The sequence below is a fragment of the Parus major genome, chromosome 4, assembly GCF_001522545.3.
Source record: "Parus major isolate Abel chromosome 4, Parus_major1.1, whole genome shotgun sequence".
In the NCBI taxonomy this organism is placed as follows: domain Eukaryota; kingdom Metazoa; phylum Chordata; class Aves; order Passeriformes; family Paridae; genus Parus; species Parus major.
The window spans coordinates 10,432,086-10,450,415 of record NC_031771.1 but is presented as its reverse complement, the minus strand read 5'-3'; the positions used below and the strand labels follow the sequence as shown (position 1 = coordinate 10,450,415).

Sequence of the window (18,330 nt, the reverse complement as noted above, 5' to 3'; positions counted from 1 at the left end):
TTTTTTTTTTTTTTTTTTTTGAAGAATCAAAAAAACCCAACACGAGCAGCGGGCCTCCAGCTGGGTGCCCCATGTTTGCAGACATTCCCCAGAGGAAAACCATGGCTATGTGGGAGAAGAGAATGTTTGGATTGCCCAGCTCCAGCTCCTGCCATCATCAGAGCGATCCTGGGGAGGCAGGTGAGTCCAAACCTCCAGCATGGGAGAGTGTGCTGTCGTTCTTCCTCCTCCTCCTCCTGCTGCTCCCTGGAGAGCACAAGGGGTGCAAATGTGGGTCATGAGAGATGCCACCCAGATGTGATGAGCTGAGGAAAAAAGGGAGCAGGATGGGGGAAGGAAAACTCGCTCTCTTCCTTCAGGTGAAAAGTCTGTGAAAGTGGCACCGGTTGTTTTGGTTTCTCAGAGCCAAAGTCACAGCCTCTCCCCAGCCCCTAAAGGTGTCCCCAGAGCAGTGGCAGTGCCAAAACCCAGTGCTCCAAAGCCCCCACCAAGCCCCAGGCTGGGTGGCAGAACCTCCACATACATCTGGGATAAAGCACAAGAGCTGCTGCCCTTTTTGTGCTCTCTCCTAGGGTGATGGGAGCTACAAATAAGCATCTGTCCTATCCTATCTCTTTTGTTCCATCTTTTACGTTAATTTATTTGATATTAATCTGAGTATCTGTTCATAAAGAAGTGGGAATGTCTGCGCCTCTGAACTCTTCTTTCAAGGAGTCTTCAACCGTGCATTTTCAAGGAGATTGCCTGTGTTAATAAGGATTAGACACACTCCTAAAGGCCATAGGGTCTTGTACCAGCTGTTTTAGCACAGACAAGTGTTTGAGGTTTATTAACAAAGTATCTATCACAGCCAACATGGCAGCATCAAAGATTTCCAAAGGAAAGATCATTTCAGGAATGTGAACATAACCTGCAGACAGACAGATATAGAAAACAAATATAAGCACGTATACATTTTAACACTTCACATCCTCTGTGATATAAAAAGTTGTCGCTTATGTAATTCTATGAAGGGAAAGGGAATGATTCTTAAAACTGGTAAAAATTTCTCTGTTTTGAAATCTGGCATTAAAGAATTTCCAAGAACGACAGCTGGCATTTTTATGGGAAATAAAAATTTCTCCTTATATTTGATACTGCACCATATTGGGGTGTACCCCTCCCTGACTGTGTTTACACTGAAAAATAAAAGGTAGAAGGAAACTCAAACTACAGTTTTTCTGGAAAATGCTTTTCTGAAGTGATCTGCAATGTTCCTTATAAGCATACCAAATATTATTGCAATTTTTAATATTAATTATTATACTAACTGTATTATTACTATTAATATTCATATTATTGTCAACATCATATAAAATTTTAACAGTGGCCCGTTTTGAGAATGCCATACTTAGTATGTGTAGGTATCAAATTTCCCATGGTTTTGGGGCAAAAAGTACAAGGCAGTCAAGACAAAACACATTCCATTGTAATGCCTTTTCCATTCCCTTCCTACATAATTTTCTCACATTATTACTTTTATCTATAGAGTGCATGTCAAGACTAGAACATTTCATAGCTGCTCTCCTGTTTGAATTTACAAGTCCTGAAAAAAGACTAAGCTGCTTTTTTAGCTTGCTTTTCTCATTTTCCTTGGTTACATACATACATAGACATTATTAGGGAGGGATGGTAATCTCTAATTTGAGCGGCAAACATCTGCAGTTTCTTCCTCAGAATGAGAAGTGTTTAGAACTGTAATGTTGACACAATCAGTCTCTGCAAAGCTACAGTGATCTTATGTGGCTACACACACGCTGAAATTTTAATCTTAGTTCTTGCTGCTGCCAGCATTTTCCATGAATGTTTTGGATTCCTTACAGATGTAGGGAAGCTCACTGCTTGAGCCTCCCTGTCTTTCCGAGTCACCTGTAGTTTGCAAAAGTATTATCTTCCCTCTTGTAAGGAAGATAGAACTTTTATTTGAGCCTTTAAACTGGCTAAGTACACAAACACATCAGTTTTATCTGTCTGGTTTTAAGTATTTCCCTCTCTCCATGGCTGCCCCTAAACTTCCATCAGGCTATTCACCACCAGGCAAAAGCAGAAATGAAATAACGTTTGGGGTTTTTTAAATACCTAGTGGCTTGGAGTACGTGTTCTGTTTGTGGCCTCTCCTGTTATCCAGAGAGTATAACATTTGTTGTTAATATTTCTCTGCTTTCTTCTTTTTTTAACATCTCACTAAAAAGAAAATAAATACAATAATTGCAAAAATCCAGGTTAATGGATTTCAGATGTTTTCATCTAAACTGCATACTCCAATAGCCAGCAAATCCAGCTTGCCAGGGAAAGCAGCATTGTCACATTGAATCCTGTCAGATCTTCCTTTATTTCCTTAGAGATAAATAAATACTCCCTGACTGGCCTTGATTGTTAAAGGCAGTGGACTATGTGCATTAGTCAAGGCTAGTAAAGTTCAGCAGACTGCCAGTTTAGAGTTCCATAGACAATTGTTTAAATTTGATTTTTCAACCAGGTAGAATCAGTGTTAAGCTCTTCAGCTGACCTGTTGATCTCAGTTTGGGCTGGGTTCTTGTTCAAGCAACCATGCCAAAAACACATCACCAAAGATCTGGAGAAACAGACTAGATTAGATTAAATAAAAAATATTTAAAAGATAGCTGAGTGTTGGAAGTAAACCCTGTCATCCTGAGCTTCCCAAGTGTGGTTACAAGCCCAGTGCTGGTTCTGCCTCTCAAAAGCAAATTCAAAGTGTTGCACTAAGGGAATAAAAAAAGAGAAATTTTCTGTAAGCCTTACACCACAAAAGAAAAATCAGAAAACATGGATTAAAAATTAACTTAAACCCCATTTGGGAATGAAATCCACAAGATCTTATGGAAAGTACTAGTAAAGTCTCTAAGCCTCATTTTAAGAAAAATTAGACTTTCTCTTTAAATAGCCTTTAAAGTATTACCATGGGTGCTGGTTTAGAAGCTTTATTCAAATCTTCTGAATCCTGTGTTTATCACTGGTCAGACCCCTTTGGGAATGCTGTGTCCAGTTCTGGGCTCCTCAGTTTAGAGGGCACGTGGGCACACTGGAGCAGGTCCTGGAATAGGCCCCAGAGATGGTGAAGAGACACAAGCATCTGGTGTAGGAGGAGAGCCTGAGGGAGCTCGGAAGAGAAGCCTTGGGGGTCTTTCCAGTGAGTTTTTCATTGTGCATTAATATCTGGTGGGGAAGTGAAGTTCATCAGTTGAGGAGCAGACCCACTGCCATCTCCATTGCATCTGTTTTAAGAGTAATTTTTGGCAGCTGAAGTCATTACCCTTTACATTGCTGCAGATAAATCTGAGCAGTGCTCAGGGATCAGATCTTTTTACTTAAAAGCTTCCATTTAGTGCATACAGGATAAGAAAGCAAGGGTCCACGATAACTCATAACTTTCTTCTGCTTTCACAGTGCAACAAAATTGGTGTTCAGTTTTGTCAGGGTCTGAGAGGGCTTCATGACACCTAGCAATGTCAGAAAAAGTTTTAGGTACATTTAAGCAACTAAATACTCTGCCTTTAAGCAAAATGAGGGAAGAGAAGTAATGCATCATTTTATAACATTTTATGACCAAATAGTTCTTAATCTTGAGCAATGGATGAGAAGAAATGGCCACAGGTTGTGCCAGAGAGATTCAGATTGAGTATTGGGATCAAAGGGTTATAAAGCATTGGAACAGGCTGACTACAGAAGCGGTAGAGTCACCATCCCTGGAGGGATATGTGTAAATGTGGCACTTGGAGACATGGTTTAAGGGTGGGATTAGTAGTGCTTGGTTAATGGTTGGACTCCATTATTTAAGAGCAATTTTTCCAACCTAAATGATTCAATGATTCTATGATTTATAGCTTCTTTAAAAATCCTTGACTGGATATTAAAATTCAAATTAAAAACCTGCTTTTAAATACTGTTCACCTTAAATATGAGAGGTCCTCTCAGTTTCTGTTTCTACAGAGAGCATAGGTACTTCAAGAGAGCAATGTCATCCCAAAACAAAGATCAGCCTTGCCTAAAGAGGAAGCTTGCTTTCTTTTTGATTAGATATGAAGGGTTTTGTATGTGTTAGATGGTGTTATTTCATTTTTTAGATGTACTTTGGTACATTTTTATAATGCAGGATCTTATGTTTTTATAATGTACTTTTAAAAATGCATATGATTTTTTTTCTCATTTTTCTTTACAAGTATGATCAGTATAACTCTTCATTTGTCTCCATCATGAGTTCATGATTGGTAGATTGCTGCTATCAGTGTTCTTAAAAGTACTGAATTAATAAATACATGTCTAGTGAGTCTCAGCTAGGTGGCATTGGAAAATGCATTTCCATTCTCTAAGGAATTTATGCAAGCACTGAGCTGAAGAAACTGCTTTACCTCATTTCTTTGGTTCTCTTAACCTTGAAGGAGTCCCAAAATGCCAGTGTAATTCCTTACACTATGCAGGTTATATCAGGAAATACGTCAGGAACTTTTACCACAGCAAATTCTGAATAAATTTATGAAACACCTCATTGTTGCACTACTCTTAATGAGCAGTCTTTACTTTTCCTTTTGATTCTGCACCCTTGTTTTTTTAGCCTTTTTTTTCCACTCCCACGTTTGTACTAAAAGATGTGGTTGTTGTTGTTGTTGTTGTTGTTGTTGTAGTCCTGTTAAGAATCCAGCTTCTGGCAGCACTGCCAGACACGTTTGCATGTTTTCTGCTTTGGTAATAAACCCTACATTGGTTTTGGGCAAAACAAAGGTGCCTGACATGAGCAAACAGAAGACACTATAAATTATGTTTCTTCACTTAGGCCCTGTTCACTGAAAGACAAGTTTAAATTCATGAGGTCAGATATCTGTGCACTTGCAGAGTGTGCTGGAGGGAGGTGTTTTGCACCTGTGCTCACCTGTTTTGCTGTGCTGCACCCAAAGGATTCAGTGAACTTGTGGGAGCAGCTGCTCCCAGCCCTTCTCTTATCACATTCAGCTTGCCCTGCAATTGTTTTTCATGTACTGTTCAAACTCTCCAGCCAAGCCTGGTCCATCCAAAAGAAGCATAAGATCCAGAAATAGCTCCATATTAGAGTTTTGAGAGGGATTATGAGAGGTTTTCTACATAAAACTCTAGTATGATCTCAGAGGATGTTTTGAAATCCCCAACAAATTGCTTCTCACAGAGGCTGGATTAAGATCTGTGGAGTAAATGCAGTTACAGGCCTGTGCTACATCACAGCAAGGAATGAGTAACAAAAACTTGAATTATTACAATTATTATTATAAAAATAGCTCACAGTTGGTAGGTATTGTGATGCTTCAGTCTTTCAGTTTTATTGTACTGTTTGAACTACAAAAATTAGAGATGCTCCAGTAGTGGACACGGGAGCTGTGTAATCTCCCTCTGGCTTTTAGTACTTCTCTGGATCACAACACTGAAGCAAAACCAGAAGAGAACAGACAAGCCTAAGGATTTTGGCAGTCATTGTTTCCCAGAGACTACGTAGCAACTGGTGGCTACACAAAAAGGAAAAAAAAATAAGGAGGAGGGCATGTCTCTGAAAATTCTTGCTGTATTTGCTTGTTTGTTGCTTTAATAGTTTATGTACATTTTGGATGCTGTTTTCATTTTGGTTCACCTGAAACCTTTCTAGTAGAGCTACTAATTCCTTATATTTTTTCTGACACACATTTTTTTTGCTACCTCATTTTCTTTTCAATATAGCTCTTCCTGAACTGATGATTTTCTAGGATTCAGAGGGAGGAGGCTCTGTGGGAGGGAGGAAATTTAATAGAGCTTTGTGTAGGAGGATGAGCAGGTCAAGGAAGAGAAGGTGATCTTCATATTTTAGAAGGAAGGAGAAGGACAATATCAAAATAATTAGGTGAATTAATCAGAGGATAGAACAGCAGAAAGTGAAAGGAATGGGAAGTAAGAGCCTGTTTTAGAGAAAAATAATCAGTGGCAAGGAAATGCCCAGGGAGACAGTCCATACAGAGCAGTAATGAATGTGTTCCTGCTTTAGGAACAGCATGAAAACAGGAATAAAACATTTAGAAGATTGCAGATTTTACCGACCTGCAGCATCTTTCATTAGATTATTAGAAGTCATGCACCAAGGAACATTCTTTTACTTATCTCCCTGAGGAGTCACAAAGTGATCAAGATTGTCTGACTGGATTAGCTGTGGTATTTTGCATATCAAGGCACTCAAACTGACTACTTTCCAAAGCAGCCAGGTGCTGTAAGACAGTAGCTTATTGTTAAGCATCAGGCACTGTGGAAGCCAGTATTTTCTGAAGATATAAATCTTTCACATAATCCTTTCTGTATTATCCCCTACATCCTATCCCCACTAAATTTATGAAACCAGCAATCCACCACTGATCCGATTACTCAAGTTAGCACCAACTGAAAACAAAAAAAAAGTACTTCCACCTCAAAATGCTCTGAACATCTAGCTAACTCGGGAAATAGGAGATCTGAAGGAAATCTGCAATCTGGTAGCAGGGACCCTATATTAGGACATAGAATTAAGGTGAAATGAGGAGATAGAATTAAGGAATTAATTGAGCAAAGGTAGATCTAAACAATCTCCATTGCGTCACGTCCATCTTGGTTTGGTAACACTTGACCAGATGGTAATACATTGATGAGAGGTGCTACTGATGTTACAGCAATTCATCTGTGGAAGTACTGACAAGGGACGTGAAGCCAGTCCCAGCTGTTAACTCAATGAATGCTCTGTGTGAAATTCATCTTCTTTATGTTGATAAGAGGTGACTTGTGGGATAAGTTGATATAATTTTGTGGTGACTTCAGTATGATGTCAAATGATCCCCCCAAATGTTATTGGTAAAAGCAAGACCATTGTTATCTCTGCAGCTGCCAGCCACATACTCACCTGCCTAAGGGATAAGCTGATCCATTTCTGTTAATGAGGATTAGACACTATTGTGGGAACTACTGATTTACACATGGCCAGATAAATGAAATTAAACTTGTGATACATTGTTGCACTTTCATAAAAAAACTCCAACAGTATCCTAGCACTTGAAAACATTGCAAAAATTCTGATCCAGACTATGAGGCACTCCAGCCACATTATCCTGTCTAGAATTACCTTCATTACTGCTATCTGCTGCAGAGTTTCACAAAGGTACTTAAGTATTATTTCACTCTGGCTCTAGTGCTACAATCCTAATACATTCAAAAAGGCCCCAAAGATCCAGAGGTTTTTTTTAAACTTATTCTAGTAGTTCTCATAAATCCTAAATTCACGGAGAAAATTTCAAGAGAAAACATTCCTGGGGGACTTTGGTTTTCTCACATTCATTCACAGAAGATGAATGGAGAGATGTTCAATAGGATTGTTTTGATCAATGATTTGCATCAGATGATGAAACTCTACACTTCAGATCAGTGAAAAATGCCAAAGGAGAAGGAAAAGAGAAGGTTAGCAATGCATATCATATTTTCTTAATTTTTGGTCTATTTAGGAATGGACTTCTTTTCATACAGGTAAAGAAGAGAGATGGGAGAATACTGCAGAAATAATTGCATGATGGTGATTATCTAACAGCCAGGTAGGCATTGGGAATCCTTAGACAGAGCTTCCCAAATCATGGCACATGCCAATGGCGGCACACAGACCACTGCCAAGTGCTGTTCAGGAAAGAGCCAAGAACTACTGCTGCCTCAGGGGCTTTCAATAGATATATCAGGTGTTGCACATCCTCCCCTTAAGGCCTGCCCAGGGATCCCAGAGCACACAGGCAGAGGCCTCTGTGAAAACCTGGTGAATCCTCCTTCAGTTATCACGGTTTGAGTGATTCTCCTCCAGTCACCTTGTAAATCTGAGGGAAGATGAACAGTCTACATTATTGCACATCTTACACTTTGATCATTCTGAGTGCCCTGGTAGGTATTATTACTTTTTTTAAGTACAGCTAATTTTGCATTATAACAACTTTTTAAATTATACTTAATTCTCTTTTTTTAAAACCATGCAATTTTTAATTACTTTGCCAAATTCATCGCTAATGGGTTCCCTATACATTAAAAAGCTAGCTATTTTCTGCATGTTTCCATTTCTTTGTCATGTTCTTATGAGCTTGCAAATCTGTAAGCACTTTTCTCCATTTGCAGGCCGACGAGGGGAGGTCAGGATGTTTATAAAGACCCGGAATTCAAAAAAATTCATTTTGTATTTTAGTTTTGATTACTGCCACTTAAGCGTAATGACAACATCCATCCAGTTAAAAGTTTAGTTTCATTGGAAATTGTTGGGTTTTTTTCCAGTGAAACACTGCTAATCAAAAATGTATGAGCAATGCTTTCATAAGTAAAAGAAAAAAAAAGGTAAAATAATCTCATAAAATAAAATAAAAAATGGAGAGTGAACAACTTTCTGTTCTAACACAGCCATCTGTCATTTATAAAGACATCACCCCATTAACCTGTCTAATCAACTCCATTCTTTTTTCAAAGTCGTTTAGGTAAGTTTATGAGGAGATGTAGATGTTCTCTTCATTAAATCTGTTGTAAAATGGCCTCCTTGGTGTTCTGCTTTGTGTGCATTTACACATATACAGGTAATTACAAGTACATATCACTACTGTAAATTCCATGCTTGTCATGTTACAGTACATGACATTTTCATTTCCTCCTGGTGAAAATGAAATCTGATATTTTCTGTTCAAGCAATAATGACCAATTAGAATTTGTTATTATTAATGTTTATCCAAAAGTACTCCAAGTCATGAGGTGGTTTCCTCCAAGGCAGCTGAATTTATAATGTGGAAAAAAGGGGGTTGACATGTTGCTATACCACCTTCAGCCATTTCCTCTCAAGCCTGGTTATTCCTTCAGCAAACAGGGCGATCCTTATGGAAAACCCACAATGTAAGGAAGAATATTACTGAGTTCAAGTTTAGAAATGAAAACCCTGAGATGAGCTCAGCTGGTCAGAGCCTGGTGTTAATAATGCCAAGGTTTTGGGTTTGACCCCTGTATGGGACATTCACTGAAGAGCTGGATTCCATGATCCTTGTGGGAGCCTTCCAACTCAGAATATTCTGTGAAACCATTCCTTTATTTCTGTGAAACCATTCTCCTCGCAGAAATTTCTGAATTTGTCTGTCTCTGACCTTTCCTCCCTGGCATTTTGCTTTTATCGCAGGAAGCAGGGCTCAGCTGTCATACGACAGCTGAGGCAGTTGAGTCGCACCAGTCCTGGTGCAATGTGGTCAAGTTATCTACACCAGGATTGCTTCAGTGCCCCAGGGTGCCACCAGCAATTGGGGGAAATATTGCAAACTGTCCCTCAGAAGAACTGCCCAAGAATGAATCCAAACAACTGCGCTGCACCTGGGAGCAGAACAGGAAGGCTTCTCTAGATGTGGCCAAAGTTTATGGAGACAGCTCAGATACTGAGTATGTTTTAAATACTTAACGCTTAGGGAAGTCCCAAATAGGTTGTATTTGACAAAATGCCAGTGTTTTCACTGCAAAATTCAGCATTTGGATTATTTTTTTAATTGCCTGCTTCTTTTGTTTACAATAAAATACACATCCTCAAATCCTGAGATGTGTAGATTTACACATGTAGAGAACTATCTAAAATATCCTTCAATGGTGATGGAAAACACCTTTATTTTCAGAGGGGTTTGAATCTGAGAATGAAAACTTGTTATATTTTAGATCTTCCCTCTAGAAACTTTCCTCTCTAGAGGTAACCTGAGAGATGGACAACACACAAACCCACAGTGAAGAGAGGAGGAAAACCAGTTCTATATTCTATGTAGAGAGAGGTTAAAAGACAGCAAGCAGTTGGAATTATGTTGAAGCATATCATAGGGCAGAAAGAAGATGATAACTTTTGGGGTGCTCCATTTGGAAAATGGAAGCAGATCTGCTCTACTCTCACTGAAATTCAGTGGAGGAAGCTGGCTGGGGAGTGTTACAACTCAAGAAATGGCCAGCACATCTCTTGACATCTCTTAGGGTATTATAAATTCAAAGGCAGCCTAAAAATATTCAGACATAAATTAAATACCCATAACCTTGTCTCAAGCATAAAGACAGAAGAATGAAGAATCTGACTGGCTATTTTTTCCTCTCTCATCTTTCTCAGGTCATAAGCACCAATGTCACAATCACAGACATAATTTGGCAGCTGTTTCATTACCGTTTTCTCTCTGATGGAAACTGATGCATGGAAAAACAAGGAGTAAACTTATACCACCTTTATGGTCAGAAAACAACATGATACCATGCAGCAGCTATTTTTAAAAATTTCAGAATTGCTGGGTTTTGAATGATTTGTGCTTTACTGGCTCTTCCCTTAATACTGTTTTTTTCTCAAAAATGAAGGAGATAGTATCAGAAGCAGAGGGTAGAAGTAACAGTGGCATTGGTGGCTTGTTCTGGCAGCCAGCAGACAGGATGAGAACTTCATGAGAAGTTGTGGATGCCCCATCCCTGGAAGTTTTCAAAGCCAGGCTGGATGGGGTTTTGAGCAGTCTGGTTTAGTGGGAGGTGTCTCTGCACATGGCAGGCAGGTTGGAATGAGATGATCCTTAAGGGCCCTCCTGACCCAAATCACTCTGTGATTCATGGCAGGGTGCTCTGAAGGGCAAAGGGCCACAGTCTTGGATGCCAGCCTCCTGAAAGCACAAGGACCATCCACCCAGAACCACAGGAAAATGGGTGTACAGAGCAGGCAGCCAGACTGGTTGAACAGGAAACTCCTAACTCATTTCAAATCTGAAAAGGAAGTGTGTGGGGCTGGAAGTGAGGATGGGCTGAACAGTAGAAACAGAAGTTTTGTGGCTCTGCAGGGATGGAGTTGGGTGTTGCTGCTGCATGTTGCCAGACCTTAGAAATTAAAAAAAAACAATTTATCCACAACCTTAGAAATTAAAAAAAACTTGAATGCAGAAAACCCTGAGCAACCAGACTGAACTTTCCAACATAAATTACTCAATGATTCTATGTTCTTTACAGGAATCAGAGTTGAACAGGCCAGGCTAGACCGCTTCCCTCAGGACACTGTCCATCTTAGTTTTTACTCAGAAAGGCTACTTGCCATTTTAACTTAGTCATATGAAATGAACCTAACTTAATCCTTACATTTCTGGCAGACTTAATTTGTATAACATGTATGTACGACTGTATGCATTTCTTTCTTGAAGGGGATGTTGGTTTTCAAATCAGGATCTGCATTGTTATGAAGATTTAAAGATGGAACCAACTAACATCTGGATTTAATGTAAGGTAGAATTGTTCTTTTCTAAAGAAATACAGGCTGAAGTCTACCTTTTCGTTGTATCTTCCTATGTGCACAGGCAGTTTATAAATATATGATGTGCTATTTTGTAATGAGAGGTACTTCAAGTTCTTGTTAAAAATTGTCTCATTTTGAAGAATAAGATAATGATTCATTTTGAACATTTGTAGTTATTTAAAAAAGAGTTTTACAAATGTTTTCTGATAGCCAGTCACATCAGAAGAAAAAAAATTCCATGTGTTGTTAGCATGATGAAAAATAAAGAATACAAGAGTAGCAGAAATTTTCTACAATAATCACTGCACTTTTTATACAACATTTTATATAAATGAATGTATCTAAAATATTTATAGTAGGGAAGTGAACTAGATGACTTCTTAATGGCACTTCCTGTAAAATATTTCTGTGATTTCTTTGTCAGGATATCTCATTATTACAGACATAAGCCCAGGGTTGAGAAGTATTTCTGCATAAGCTCATGCATATTGAAATATGCTGAGGTCTCTTTAATTAGATCATTGTATTTAGCTGAAAAAGATCCAATAAAGAAGGCCTAAGTGTTGAAATAAATGTTTACATGATCTGGTAGTGCAGCTGGACTGATTTTGATGAAAATGTCATGGGTGAATTTTTGCCCCTTTTATATTTTGAGTACACTTCCAGTAGAATGGCAAGGGTATTTATACATTTCAGAAAAATCTCTATTTCAACTTAAACTTGTATCTTAAAAGGATACAGAATCAAAATAGGTGTTATCAGATGTTAACATGTAACCTCATTGTTTAAATGTAATAAAAATAGCATACTGGAGATTTGCTTAAAGAAAGAATCAAAAACTGAGCAAAGGATTTGAGATTCAGATGTAAAAAATAACTCTAAATATCCACATGTTTTTAAAGGCTTGAATTCCAGCATTACAGGAGTGTGAATGTTGTTTGGGACTGGATATAATATTATTCTAGTGATAAGTGTATTTGCTGCTTTTTGAAAAAGGATTTTCCACTAAAATCATGTCTGCCAGATTTCCTACATCCCTTGCTTCCCTCAAGTATTTTGGAGGCTCCCATCATCTTAATGTAAGCTGTAAAAGGGATGATTTGGCCCTGGGACCACATATGCAGCAGTTCCTATGACACTTCAGACAGCTGGTAGTCTGAAAAGCACAATTTGAAATCACTTATGTGAGCAAATAATCATTTTCTCCACTTAATAAATTAATTTAAAGAGCCACATTGTAAAATTATACTGCAAGCCATTCCTGATCCTTGAGATGAAACATGCTACTCTTCAAATAATGTTGTACAGTGAAATACTTATTCCTTGGAAGGAAAAAAAAAAATAAAATCAAAGAAATACCTTAATTTAGCTGTGGTATCTGATATTTCATGTTTTTAACATATAGACCCAGTATGTGATGATTGGGTAAATAGACATTCAGGCATATATGCCTTTTAGAAAAAAACTTTTAAAGTCTCATTTTCTTAATTTGAAGTGGGTGCTGGATAATATGCATGAGGAAAGCCAGAATTTTTTTGCCATCTACAGCATAGTGGTAATCTTCTTGCATAATGAAGTGCTAACTAAGTCATGCTTTTGGAGAATGATATAAAGTGTGATTCCAGCACCAAGAGACTGTGAAAAAGCAGGACACCATGGTGTCTCAGTAATTTCAGCATAGGATATGCTGAGTTTGCAAGGAAAAAAAGGTGGGAATGTTTGGTTTGGGATTTTTTTCCCCTTCCTAATTTCCAGCTTCCCAAACTCCTCCTTGGGGATTTTTACGTCTCATGTATGATTAGTTGGAATAAATTATCACCAGACTAAATTGCATGATTGACTGTAGCTGAGTTGGCAGAGAGAAGGGGAGATTTTAAGCTGCACTATGGGCAAATTTGATGGGCAATAACTGACAAAGAAAGTTTTCAACCACTTCAGTATAGCTTTTTTACAAAATAATACCTTATAGGAGAATCAGAGCTTTCAGAATAGCATAATAATGAGCTAAAACTAGTTTGTATAAAAAGATTCATGATATCCCAGTTACAGGAAAACTCACTAGCAATTTTATGAATGAATTCCATATTGTTCTAACAAACATCAAGAAAAAATCCCAGGGAATTGAGAAGCATAGAAATAAACTTTTGCTAATCAATCCTTGGCTTAAAAAATGGGAAAAATAAAAGAGAATACACAAAAATGCCCTAAAATAGGTAAATCTGAACAATCAACTGAAGCATAACCTAAAAGAGTAGAGAATTATGGAGCACAGCATTATCTGTCCCCCCACACTGTCTAATTTGCAAAAGTAAATTATTAGGAGGCAGCATATAACATCTGGCCTCTATTCCCTACAGAGGCCACATTTAATTTTACTAAGAGACCATTATTTTGTCTACACAGCTTTCTGCTCTTTCAACCAGAGAACTCTTAGGACTCTGGCTCTGCCAGTGTCCTCCAAAGCAGCAGCAGAAAGAAATGGATGGAGATTCTGGGGAAGAGGGCAGGAGTGGCCGCTTCCAGGGAAGGGAGTAATACGAGAACTGAGAGGGGCTGGAAATTCACTGTGCTCCCTGTTATTACAAATGCTGGGAAGTGATCCATGCCAGAAGTAGTTTTTTATTTGTAATTTATGTCTTATTCCATGATGTTTTGCTACAGTGGGATCCAAACTATTCCAAGTATTTTTAGTTAACAAGGATGCAAAAAAGAATAATTATACATCCATTCAAGAAAATAGGACAGCAGCGAGATTCTCATGTGAGCCAGGGCTCTAAAGAAAATGTTGCCAATGAGGCATAAGGCTGCCTGGATCTGGACTTACACTGTGCTGTAAATACTTTGGGTGAGTTAAATAATGTAAATTTGAAGCAAAAGCAAAAGCAGAGCATTAAATAGGCTGTAGAAATGCTATAGAAAAGGATATCCTCACCACAAAAATGAACACTGCATGACAAAGTCCTTGGACCTTGATTTTTTATGCCTAAATTACACCTGAAGTGTTGGCTAATGTTACTCCCAATGAAATTCAGGTTTGACTAATCTATTCCTTAATACCTGCTTGTTGTAGACAAAAAAAAAAGTGTAATATGTATCAAAATGAAATATTTTTTCCTAAATTAGAGTATTTTAATATAAAGTTAACTGAAGTGAATTTGCCATGGAAGTGGGCCATCGGGATCTGGCTGTGCTGAGGTGCAGAGCTGGCTTGGCTTTTTTGGTATGCAAGTTATTTCTGTAGATATACCCTGCCTGTAAGTTTTGCTAAACTAGAAGTGCAAAAACAGTTGTAGGAGTTATCTGAGAAGGGGAGAGGAGGATTTAAAACAAAGAGGTTGTGTTTTACTTTGCTTGTAAAAAGCAAAGGGAAATTTGGGGATAATGTGTATTATATATGCTTTTTAACAACTAGAATAAAAGAGAAGATACATTTTACGTCTGGAAAGAATAATTTTCTTGATTCAGATGCTAAATAAAATGATGATAATTCCTCCCTCAAACATGAAGTGCATAAATAACTTACTCAAGAGTACTGATTTTGTTGTGCAGTATATTCATAAATATTAGATAAAAGAAGAATCTTAGTTACAGAAAGAAACAAAGGCTAGTGCCCAAGTGTCTTGGGTTTTCCTTTTATTAAAATAGATTAGTAGTCTTGCTTGGATTCTTAAAAATAATTTCTGTCCAGAAGTTAAACATGTTTAAATAAATGGATTGCATATATTTCCAAAGAAAGAAGGACCCAACACTGCTATCAGATTTATGGAGAAAGTTCCTTGTTTTTATTCTGGTAGATTAAAAAATATATTTTAAATAAAGTACAGTTTCTCTTGGATACTTAATAATAGTTTGTATGTTCGATGTATTAAAAAAAAATGTTTTCTAGAAAAGAGTCTGTTTTGGTAGGAACTGGAAGTTTTCACTGTTGTTTTAAAAAAAAGATACCACGAGGTTACATTTCTTAGGAACATTTAAAAATACCTTTGACATGTGTAGCAATACAAAGTGTTATTCAAAGCTTGATCATTTAAAGAGAATTAATAGAAATCCATTTTGTTCAGACCTGAAATCTGAAAGGACAAGACTGAACAAGACGTTCGTGCCCCTTTTTTAAAAAAAAGAACAAACAGTCATATCCTGAAGTGTTGACTGAGCTGTTCACTCATAGTTCTCCTTGGTTTTAAAGGTGCCCTTCTCCTTGTCTGCAGCATATGATAAGGGAAGTGACTTCTCCTTTTGTAAACCTGCATAATGATTCTTGGGACTGATTCAATTTGATTTGATTTGGGGAAGCTGAGAACAGGAAAGTTTCTGGCACTTCTATTGTCCTTATCTTGCATCATAATTATTAGCAAAGGGCACTACAGAGAAAACTGTTCACAAAGGCCACTGATTTTGGGTAGTATAGACAAGACCTCAAAACAGTTAAGCAGTTTCATGGAAATGGACAAAGCTAGAGGGGAAGGAAGGCTTTGTTTCCTCTGTGTTTCCAAATATTTACAGGGAACTACATAAAACATCCTGGCTTCTGAACTAGGAAATCACATTTATTTCCTTCATAAGGAGAAGGAAAAATAAGGAAAATCCTATTCCCACAAAGGCATTCAGCTAGAAATAGAAATGAAATAGACTTTAGCATTTAAAGTGAGAACTTATTTATACCTTAATTTTTATCTTTATGCATATCTTTTAAACCAAGTTCTAGTGTAGACGTGTATTTCATAACTAGTTCTGACCACAGAAAATAATTTTGTCTGACATGATGGCTATAAAAACCACATTTCATGGCTTACCTTCACTTCTGCCTCCTGCCAGTCAACATGAGTACTCATGGTCCAGTCTGGTGGGACAGTGAAGAGGAACACCTCCACTGCTTACAGCCTCTGGTGAAGCCAGTGTTTTTTAGAGAAGTACCAAAACCTAACTCAGCACACTTGGAGAGCTGTGAATGCCCAGGTGGCCAAGAAGGCCAATGGCTTCCTGGCCTGGATCAGCAATAGTGTGGCCAGCAGAACCAGGCCAGGGATCATCTCTCTGTGCTCGGCACTGCTGAGGCTGCACCCCAAATCCTGTGTCCAGTTCTGGATCCCTCATTACAAGAAAGACATTGAGGTGCTGGAATGAACCCAGAGAAAGGAAACGGAGCCTGGGAAGGGTCCAGAGCAGAATTCTGATAAGGCAGATAAGGGTGTTTAGTCTGGAGAAGTCTCAGGGGAGCCCTTAGTGCTCTCTAAAACCACTTGAGAGGAGACTGTAGCCAGACAGGGTCTCTTCTCCCAGGTAATAAATGACAGGACAAGAGGAAACAGCCTCAACTTGAGCCAGGGGAGGTTGAGATTGGATAATTAGGAAAAATGTGGTCACTGAAAGGGTTGTCAAGCTGTGGAACAGGCTGTGTGGAGAAGTGGTGGAGTCACCATCCCTGGAGGCGTGCATAACCCAATATGCACTCCATTTGCTTTTGCAATTTAGATGTGGCACTTGGGGACACGGTCTAGCGGTGGGCTCGGCAGTGCTGGGTTACCAGTTGTTCTCGATGATCTTAACCCCTGAAGGTCCTTTCCAAGTTGCAGGACTCCGTGACTGTGCATCCCAGCACAGGGACCGGATGAGGCTCGCCAGGTCCGTGCCGCAGTGCCCGCGTTGTGCCACCAGGCGGCGGCAGTGAGGGCGGCGCTGCTGCCGTGCCGCGCTCCGGGCGCCGGGCGGCGCTGGGCGGGAGCGGCACCGCGCTCACAGCCCCCACCGCATCCCGGTGATCCGCAGCCTCTGGATCGCTCTGCTCTCACCGGATCCTGGTGCTACACAGCCACTGGACTACCCTGCACTTATCCCGCTGGGAGATCTGCGCTATTGCGGAGAACTGACGCGGGCAGCTCGTCCCGGCGCGGGACGTTTCATCACAACTGACGCTGTTCCATCGCCCCCTCCGGGCAGGAAAAACTCCCAATGCCAAGAGAGGGGGAAAGGAATGAAGCACCTTGAGGCACAAGTTTCACGGTGGTCACTTGACTCAAGTGCACTACAGGTACTTTTGCTGGACGTCTTTATAGTAAATAAATACAAACAAACGTACATCCTAGTCTCTGAGGAGGAAATATGCTGCTTTTTGTCCCACTTTAACAGGCTCCCGATAAAGTTTGCTCTGAGGCACTGGGCAGACCCTGCAGTAAAGCACCCTCCAAGTCATTCCATTCCTTTAGCCAGGCAGACCAAGTGTTGAAGGGAGTTCTAACCTGGCAATTACTCTGAGATACTTAAATCTCAACTTACTATTACCCTTGAGAGGGATGATGGGTTTGTCTTTACAAAGAAGCAGTGGGTCTGCTGATAAGATGCAGCTATCACTGAGAGACAACAGAAACAATAGGATAGATTCCACTGAAAGATGAAAGAGGCACTGAAAGAGCACCATGGATTCCACAAGAGTTAAGAATTAAGAAATGATTATGCATTGTGGAGGGGGAAGGTATCCCAGGTATGAGGCGTTCCGGGAAGCCTGTACCTCTCAAGTACTTCAGCCAATGGGGAAAGAGAGAAGGGACAAGCGGCCGGGAATTAGGATAAAAAGGAGGCTGCGCCCTCCAAAATTTTGAGAGACCCCAGGGGAATGCCCCATGGCCTCTCCCTTTATTTGAATAAAGTAAAAGGACTCCTCTGTCTCCTTTTTGGACATAAACCTCTGGTGTTTGTGAATTAATTTTCCTGACACCATCTTGGTCCCTCTCCCAGCTAAGGAGTTGAAAAATTCCCATTTCTGCTAGAACTTTTTTCCCATGCACAGATGGAGACCTGATGCACATGATTTGCCATGGCAGAGTTTACTGGGAGTGGGATATCCTGGGAACCCAGACACCTGAACTACTCCTGCCTGCAGGCACCACCCTGCAGGTTTCCCTCAGGGACCAAACCGAAGCAAGGAATTTAAAATGTGTTTTCCAGCTCTTGGCTCCTGTGACACTGTGCAGACAATCCCTGTGGGAGATACTTCTGGGGGAAACCACAGCCCTGGCCAGACACAGGATGCA

At 39.5% G+C, this 18,330-nt stretch overlaps 1 long non-coding RNA gene across 2 annotated transcripts; it reads left to right on the top strand.

Moving 5' to 3' along the window:
- Positions 1 to 26: 26 nt before the first annotated feature.
- On the top strand, positions 27 to 17,977 carry LOC107203601. 2 transcript variants are annotated; one of them, XR_004497117.1, is made up of 3 exons: positions 27 to 180; positions 7,537 to 7,601; positions 8,164 to 17,977. It is a non-coding gene; the product is annotated as an uncharacterized LOC107203601 (long non-coding RNA). The 2 variants fall into 2 exon arrangements; XR_001521271.2 differs by having other exon boundaries at positions 7,537 to 17,977.
- The last annotated feature ends 353 nt before the right edge of the window (positions 17,978 to 18,330 follow it).